At 42.8% G+C, this 6,751-nt stretch overlaps 1 pseudogene; it reads left to right on the top strand.

Moving 5' to 3' along the window:
* Nucleotides 1-3,847: 3,847 nt before the first annotated feature.
* LOC114208187 (FAS-associated factor 2 pseudogene) lies at nt 3,848-5,237 on the top strand (annotated as a pseudogene).
* The last annotated feature ends 1,514 nt before the right edge of the window (nt 5,238-6,751 follow it).

Below are 6,751 nucleotides of genomic sequence, written 5' to 3'. Positions count from 1 at the left end.
GATCTGATTTTGTTGATTTTGTTGGGGGTTTTCTGTGCTTCCTGAATCTGGATATCTGTCTCCTTTCCTAGATTAGGGAAGTTTTCAGGTATTCTTTCTTTCTTTTTTTTTTTTTAAGTTTTTACTTATTTATTTGAGAAAGAGAGGGAGAGAGAGAGAGTGCACGAGCAGGAGGGGGGAGGCAGAGGGAGAGGGAGAAGCCAAGGGGCTTGATCCAGGACCCTGAGATCATGACCTGAGCTGAAGGCAGATGCTTAACCAACTGAGACACCCAGGTGTCCCCAGGTATTATTTCTTTAAATAAATTATCTGCCCCCTTTTCTCTCTTCTTCTGGGACTCCTATTGTACGAATGTTATTATGTTTGCTGTAGTCACTGAGTTCCCTAAGTATATTCTCATTTTGCATAATTCTTTTTTTCAGGTTGATTACTTTCCATTACTCTGTCTTCTAGGTCACTAATTCATTCCTCTGCTTCTTCCAACCTGCAGTTCATTCCATCAAGTGTGTTTGTCATTTTGTTTATTGAAACTTTTATCTCTGCTATGTTATTCCTTACCTCTGTGTTAATGGTCTCATTGATGTCCTCCACTTCTTTCTCAAGTCCAGTGAGTATCCTTATGACCATTGCTTTAAATTTTCCACCAGACATGTTACGTATATCTATTTCACTTAAATCTCTGGCTGTGGCCTTGTCCTGTTCATTCATCTGGGACAAATTCCCTTGTCTTGTCATTTTGTCTAAGTCTCTGTGCCTGTTTCTCTGTGTTAGGAAAGTCAGCTATGTCTCCTGTTCTTGAGGGTAATGGCTTTATAAAGAAGAGGTCCTATAGCACCCTGCAGTTTAGGGTCCCCTCTTCCCCAGGGCCTGGCACTTCCTGGGGTGTCTCCAATTTGTGTTGTGTGTGCTTTCCTGTTGTGTCCTGGTTGCTTTATTTTTCAGGATAGTCATCTGCAGAGGCTCTCTTTGCCTGTTGTCGGCAGTGTGTGATCCCTGGCCTGAAAGTGGTGCAATGTTGGTACGGGTTTGGACCAGTCTTCTGGGGGAGAGGAAACACTATGCTGGGACTGAGGTGAACATGACTGGAAAGGGTAGTTCCACTGAAGTGTGGGCCATGAGTCTTGGTGTAAGCAACTTAGGTAACAAGTGTGGGTGTTGTGCTGGTTCCCATGTGACTCTGTGCTAATGCTGAGAGGCCAATGGGGGTGGTGTGCATGGGGGAGGTGTGTGTGTGTGTGTGTGTGTGTGTGTGTGTGTGTGTGAAATGGTACCTGCCAGTTCCTTTGTTTCTGGAGGGGTTTCTCCATAAATGCTGCCTCTCTGGGACATGCTCTGAGATGAACAACTAACCTCTCACTGTGTGCCGCAGGAGCTCTTCAGATCTCTGTTTCCATACTGTAAGTCTGCAGGCTGTTTGCCCTGCCTCTTCTCCAAAAGCAGCCCCAATGTCCTCTGAGCTATCCCAGAGCCAAGCACACTGACCTTTAAAACTCCAGGCTTTAAACCCCACTCGTTGAAAGAACTCACAAAATTCAGGTCCTTTTGCTTTCCAAGCCAATTGCTATGGGGATTTGTTTTCCCTGTGCATTCCCCTGTGTGAGAGTCTGTCTCTCACCCTTCTCTGTGACTGTAGCTCCTTCCCCACCACAGTGAGCACAATCTGTTTGTCTCCCAAGTCATGTCTGCACACTTACTTCCTTCAATGTGGCTTCTACTCAAACTTTCATTGTGGAGTTTGTTTTGCCCATCTTCAGATTGATTTCTGGGGTATTTTGGATGATATGATAGTTATAGTTGTATTCGTGGGACTAGGCAAGCCTAGCCTCCTCCTATTCTGCCACCATCTTTCCCTCTTTTGGTACAAAATTCTTTTGATGTATGTGTATGCATTCATGCCTGTTTTTCCTATTTAATATTATAAATATTCTGGAAATTTTTTTCTGACCCATTAACTTTTTAAGCTTAATTTTTTAAACTTTTAAATAGATAATTTACATAATCCAAATTTTTAACAATTTAAAAGTGTATACAGTAAGCAATCTTTCTCCCTCTCTGTTCCCATTCCAACCCACCCATTCCCACTTCTGCAAACAACCAATGTTATAGGATTTTGTGTATCCTTTCAGAGATATTTTAAAATATATACAAGAAAAGCAATGTATAGATAAACTTTTTCATACATGTGATAGTCTATTTTGCACACTTTTTACGATGTTATTTTTAGGCAACAATAAATCCTGATATCTTCTAACACTTTCTCTACCTGGGTGCTCTCTATCCTCTCTCTTCCCACGCTCCCATTTCTCACCCTTGATATGCATTTGCTCTGCACTTTTGTATGCTGGAATTACATTAGTCCATTCACTAACTAGTTTAGTTCTTATTGTGCTAAATCTTGTATGTGTTTATCCACTCAATGTTGCCCATTTAAATGTAAGCCTCCAACTGATGCAACATATGCACTTATGTCTTTTTTGGGTACAAAATCTAGCATAGCACCAAGAATAATTGTGAGTTTATATAGAATACTCATGGAAGAAATTGAGGAAGACACAAAGAAATGGAAAAATGTTCCATGTTCATGGATTGGAAGAACAAATATTGTGAAAATGTCTATGCTACCTAGAGTAATCTACATATTTAATGCAATCCCTATCAAAATACCATCCACTTTTTTCAAAGAAATGGAAGAAATAATCCCAAAATTCGTATGGAACCAGAAAAGACCCCGAATAGCCAGAATGTTGAAAAAGAAAAGCAAAGCCAGTGGCATCCCAATTCTGGACTTCAAGCTCTATTACAAAGCTGCAATCATCAAGACAGTATGGTACTGGCACAAAAACAGACACATAGATATGGAACAGAATAGAGAGCCCAGAAATGGACCCTCAACTCTATGGTCAACTAATCTTTGACAGAGCAGGAAAGAATGTCCAATGGAAAAAAGGCAGTCTCTTCAACAAATGGTGTTGGGAAAATTGGACAGCCACATGCAGAAGAATGAAACTAGCTAGACCATTTCCTTATACCACACACAAAAATAGACTCAAAATGGATGAAAGACCTAAATGTGAGACAGGAATCCATCAAAATCCTTGAGGAGAACACAGGCTGCAACCTCTTCGACCTCAGCCACAGCAACTTCTTCCTAAACACAGCGCCAAAGGCAAGGGAAGCAAGGGCCAAAATGAACATTGGGATTTCATCAAGATAAAAAGCTTTTGCACAGCAAAGGAAACAGTCGACAAAACCAAAAGACAACCTACAGAATGTGAGAAGATATTTGCAAATGACATATCAGATAAAGGGCTAGTATCCAAAATCTATAAAGAACTTATTAAACTCAACACCCAAAGAACAAATAATCCAATCAAGAAATGGGCAGAAGACATGAACAGACATTTCTGGAAAGAGAACATCCAAATGGCCAACAGACACATGAAAAAGTGTTCAACATCACTCAGCATCAGGGAAATCCAAATCAAAACCTCAATGAGATACCACGTCACACCAGTCAGAATGGCTAAAATTAACAAGTCAGGAAACGACAGATATTGGCAAGGAGGCAGAGAAAGGGGAACCTTCTTACACTGTTGGTGGGAATGCAAGCTTGTGCAGTCATTCTGGAAAACAGTATGGAGGTTCCTTAAAAGGTTGAAAATAGAGCTACCCTACAACCCAGCAATTGTACTACTGGGTATTTACCACAAAGATAAAAATATAGTGATCCGAAGGGGTATGGGCACCCCAATGTTTATAGCAGCAACGTCCACAGTAGCCAAACTATGGAAAGAGCCAAGGTGTCCATCAACAGATGAATGGATAAAGAAGATGTGGTATAGGGGTGATGGTGCCCACGGGTCAGAAGCCTAGAGGAGGCAGCAAAGTGGTGGCACCTGAGGAGCGGGATCTAACCCAGGAGCAGACAGAGAAGCTGCTGCAGTTTCAGGATCTGACTGGCATAGAATCTATGGATCAATGTCGCCATACCTTGGAACAGCATAACTGGAACATAGAGGCTGCTGTAAAGGACCAATTGCATGAGCAAGAAGGTGTACCAAGTGTTTTCAACCCACCTCCATCCCGACCCCTGCAAGTTAGTACAGCTGACCACAGGATCTACAGTTATATTGTCTAGAGACCACAACCAAGGGGGCTGCTTGGATGGGGTTATTACTTGAAAATGCTTCCATTCCGGTTTACCTATTACACATTACTTGATATATTTAGGTTTGCTCTTCGTTTTATACGGCCTGACCCTCGCAGCCGGGTCACTGACCCCATTGGGGACATTGTTTCATTTATGCACTCTTTTGAAGAGAAATACGGGAGGGCACACCCTGTCTTCTACCAGGGAACGTACAGCCAGGCACTTAATGATGCCAAGCGGGAGCTTCGCTTCCTTTTGGTTTATCTGCATGGAGATGATCACCAGGACTCTGATGAGTTCTGTCGCAACACACACTGTGCACCTGAAGTTATTTCCCTAATAAACACTAGGATGCTCTTCTGGACATGCTCCACAAATAAACCTGAGGGATATAGGGTCTCACAGGCTTTACGAGAGAACACCAACCCATTCCTGGCCATGATTATGCTGAAGGATAGGAGAATGACTGTGGTGGGACGGCTAGAAGGCCTCATTCAACCCGATGACCTCATTAACCAGCTGACATTTATCATGGATGCAAACCAGACTTACCTGGTGTCAGAACGCCTTGAAAGGGAAGAACGAAACCAGACCCAGGTGTTGAGACAATAGCAGGAGGAGACCTATCTGGCCTCTGTCAGGGCTGACCAGGAGAAAGAAGGGAAGAAAAGAGAGGAGCGGGAGCGGAAGCAGCGGAAGGAGGAGGAGGTGCAACAGCAGAAGTTGACAGAAGAGAGACGGCGGCGGAATTTACAAGAGGAAAGGGAAAGGAAGTTGGAGAGCCCGCCCCCGGAGCCTTCCCTTGATGACCCTGAAAGTGTCAAGATCATTTTCAAATTACCCAATGATTCTCGAGTAGAGAAACGATTCCACTTTTCACAGTCTCTAACAGTAATCCACGACTTCTTATTTTCCTTGAAAGAAAGACCAGAAAAGTTTCAGATTGAAGCCAACTTTCCCCGGCAGGTGCTGCCCTGCATCCCTTCAGAGGAGTGGCCCAACCCCCGCCCCCACCACCACCACGCTGCAGGAAGCAGGACTCAGCCACACAGAAGTTTTCTTTGTTCAGGACCTAACAGATGAATGACATTGTTTCTTCCTCTCCCCTCCTACCTTAATCCTTAAAGGAAATGGAAAAACAAAAACAAAAACAAAAACAAAAAAAACAAGAGAGAGAAATTCATATTATTATTATTATACAGTATTTTTTTTAAAAGACTGCTGCATCCTAAGGAAGGATCAGAAACCATGCTGCCTAAAAGAGTCACCACCTGTGTGTGCGCGCGTGAGGTCAGCAATGGACGTTTCCGCTGGCGAGCCCACCCTCCCCTACTGTCCCTGCACTACGCACCTACCAGCGAAAGGAGACTCTTCACCTCCAAGCCAGTCATTGTCCCTACTGGGGAAGGGGACAGTCCCACTAGGTCTCATTTGTTCTTGCTTTTATGGAAAATAAAAGTGAAAAAACCTCCATTATCCAGCTACTGCAGCATCTCCTGAAGACTTGCTTCTGCCACCACCCGAGAAGAGAGGGAAGAGAAGGCACAGAACAGAGATGTTCCTTGAACTTCCCACAGTTTATAAATAACTTCTAAATGTTTTCTGTTGCTTTATAATGACCAAAGGAATGAGGCTGACATAGGTGTTTTTTTTTTCTTAACTTTATTTGATAAGAGCTAATTCTTAAGCCCATGAGTTCATGCCCTGGGTTCCTTAGCCCACAAGAGTGTAATAAAGGTGCCCTGGGCTGGTTTGTGCTTAAAAAAAAAAAGATGTGGTATACACACACACACACACACACACACACACACACACACACACACACACACACACAGGAATATTATGCAGCCATCAAAAAAACCACGAACTCTTGCCATTTGCAATGATGTGGATGGAACTAGAAGGTATTATGCTAAGCGAAATAAGTCAATCAGAGAGAGACAAGCATCATATGATCTTACTGATATGAGGAATTTGAGAAACAAGACAGAGGATCATGGGGGAAGGGAGGGAAAAATGAAACAAGATGAAACCAGAGAGGGAGACAAACCATAAGAGACTCTTAATCTCAGGAAACAAACTGAGGGTTGCTGGAGTGGTGGGGGGTGGGAGGGATGGGGTGGCTGGGTGATGGACTTTGGGGAGGGTATGTGCTATGGTGAGTGCTGTGAATTGTGTAAGACTGATGAATCACAGAACTGTACCTCTGAAACAAACGATACATTATATGTTTAAAAAAAACAGAAGAAAGTAGGAAGGGAAAAATGAAGGGGGGGAAATCGGAGGGGGAGACAAACCATGAGAGACGATGGACTCAGGAACAAACTGAGAGTTCTAGAGGGTAGGGAGGTGGGGAATGGGTTAGCCTGGTGATGGGTATTAAAGAGGGCACGTTCTGCATGGAGCACTGGGTGTTATAGGCAAACAATGAATCATGGAACACTACATCAAAAACTAATGATATAATGTATGGTGACTAACATAACATAATAAAATAAAATTAAAAAAAGAATAATTGTGAGTTTAACAAATATCTTTTCATGACTTGATGTCTGATTTCCTTGCCATTCATTCAGTGTTTTGAAACTAGTTCTATCTGCT

This window comes from Eumetopias jubatus, unplaced genomic scaffold, assembly GCF_037043125.1.
Source record: "Eumetopias jubatus isolate StellerSeaLion01/CBP00866 unplaced genomic scaffold, mEumJub1_p1.0 scaffold_2, whole genome shotgun sequence".
NCBI classification, from domain to species: Eukaryota; Metazoa; Chordata; class Mammalia; order Carnivora; family Otariidae; genus Eumetopias; species Eumetopias jubatus.
Note: the sequence above shows the minus strand (reverse complement) of the source record. Positions and strands in the feature narration are given on the sequence as shown.